Genomic DNA, 2,375 nt, shown 5'->3' on the forward strand with positions numbered 1-2,375 from the left:
TGCCTGTCAACTGACAACCTTCGGTCTCCTTTGAAATAGTCGATAAGCTAATGTTAACTTAAAACAATGTTTCAACGCAAAAGATAACAAAGAATAACATAATTACACTTCTAGTATATACGAATACGGTAGTAAACTGTGACAAGACTTATCATTTCAAACCAGCTAGCAACATTATTACGTTAGCTAATTTACTGACTTGCGGGTTACCAAGTTTGCTAATGTTTCAACTAGCTAAGCTAACGATACTTTTGTACAGTTTGGCTAACTAATTTATCCTATGCTAAAGCGTCGAACCTACCTTAAATACAAACTTGGATATTGTGAGGAAAGCAAACGTTATCACGAATGTGGGGAAATATATACTTTGTATTTGTAATATACGCCCTCTCTCTCAGTGATGTCCTGTTGTCGAAGTTTGAATTTCCCACAACAGTGACGAAATGTCCTACTTCCGGTGTCTGCATCCAACGTATCTACTTCCTGCCTCTATCGTTCAGTAATGGCACTGCAGCTATAAAATGTATTATTTTATTTTATTTATTTTTATCTAACATATATTTAATTAGGCAAGTAATTTAATAACACATTCTTATTTACTATGACGGCCTACTCCGTCATTGTATCTATCGTTCAGTAATGGCACTGCATCTATAAAATTGATTATTTTATTTTATTTATTTTTATTTAACCTTTATTTAATTAGGAAAGTAGTTTAAGAACACATTCTTATTTACAATGACGGCCTACCCCGTCATTGTATCTATCGTTGAGTAATGGCACTGCAGCTATAAAACGGATTCTACACTACAAGTCTCTAACTACAGGATCTAGGATCAGATCATTCTAGCCCACAATCCTAACCTTATAGGGCCAATCAGCGGTTGAAACAATAACAAAGCAAGTCCACGCCACTGTTTCGGTAAAAAGCTGAAGGATGGGGCTGGAGAAATGTAATCACTCTCAAATTCATAGACGAAGCTATGGATGCAAGGACTGACCAACCATAACATTCTAGTTTTAAAAGTAGATTCAGCGAAATGACGTTGCCACGAGCATAGCCTGGGCAGCCGCTAGTGGGCTTGATGGACCTCCACTATCCTCTGGGCTTGATGGACCTCCACTATCCTCTGGGCTTGATGGACCTCCACTATCCTCTGGGCTTGATGGACCTCCACTATCCTCTGGGCTCCACTATCCTCTGGGCTCCACTATCCTCTGGGCTTGATGGACCTCCACTATCCTCTGGGCTTGATGGACCTCCACTATCCTCTGGGCTTGATGTATCTCCACTATCCTCTGGGCTTGATGGACCTCCACTATCCTCTGGGCTCCAATATCCTCTGGGCTTGATGGACCTCCACTATCCTCTGGGCTTGATGGATCTCCACTATCCTCTGGGCTTGATGGACCTCCACTATCCTCTGGGCTTGATGGACCTCCACTATCCTCTGGGCTTGATGGAGCTCCACTATCCTCTGGGCTTGATGGACCTCCACTATCCTCTGGGCTTGATGGAGCTCCACTATCCTCTGGGCTTGATGGAGCTCCACTATCCTCTGGGCTTGATGGACCTCCACTATCCTCTGGGCTTTATGGACCTCCACTATCCTCTGGGCTTTATGGACCTCCACTATCCTCTGGGCTTGATGGAGCTCCACTATCCTCTGGGCTTGATGGAGCTCCACTATCCTCTGGGCTTGATGGAGCTCCACTATCCTCTGGGCTTGATGGAGCTCCACTATCCTCTGGGCTTGATGGATCTCCACTATCCTCTGGGCTCCACTATCCTCTGGGCTTGATGGACCCCCACTATCCTCTGGGCTCCACTATCCTCTGGGCTCCACTATCCTCTGGGCTTGATGGAGCTCCACTATCCTCTGGGCTTGATGGTTCTCCACTATCCTCTGGGCTCCACTATCCTCTGGGCTCCACTATCCTCTGGGCTCCACTATCCTCTGGGCTTGATGTATCTCCACTATCCTCTGGGCTTGATGGACCTCCACTATCCTCTGGGCTTGATGTATCTCCACTATCCTCTGGGCTTGATGGTTCTCCACTATCCTCTGGGCTCCACTATCCTCTGGGCTTGATGTATCTCCACTATCCTCTGGGCTTGATGGAGCTCCACTATCCTCTGGGCTTGATGGAGCTCCACTATCCTCTGGGCTTGATGGACCTCCACTATCCTCTGGGCTTGATGGAGCTCCACTATCCTCTGGGCTTGATGGACCTCCACTATCCTCTGGGCTTGATGGACCTCCACTATCCTCTGGGCTTTATGGACCTCCACTATCCTCTGGGCTTGATGGAGCTCCACTATCCTCTGGGGTTGATGGAGCTCCACTATCCTCTGGGCTTGATGGACCTCCACT

General features: G+C 46.5%; 1 protein-coding gene across 3 annotated transcripts in view; it reads right to left on the minus strand.

The window, feature by feature from the left end:
- The window catches only part of melk (maternal embryonic leucine zipper kinase), a 37,532-nt gene extending 36,619 nt beyond the window's left edge, over nt 1-913 (minus strand). For all 3 annotated transcript variants that reach the window (XR_008759594.1, XM_055924149.1, XM_055924150.1), the window contains exon 1: nt 302-913. The gene's annotated coding sequence lies outside the window, so the exon portion shown is untranslated. The remainder of the gene's footprint in view (nt 1-301) is intronic.
- Nucleotides 914-2,375: the final 1,462 nt, after the last annotated feature.

Source organism: Salvelinus fontinalis, chromosome 5 (assembly GCF_029448725.1).
Source record: "Salvelinus fontinalis isolate EN_2023a chromosome 5, ASM2944872v1, whole genome shotgun sequence".
Taxonomy (NCBI): domain Eukaryota; kingdom Metazoa; phylum Chordata; class Actinopteri; order Salmoniformes; family Salmonidae; genus Salvelinus; species Salvelinus fontinalis.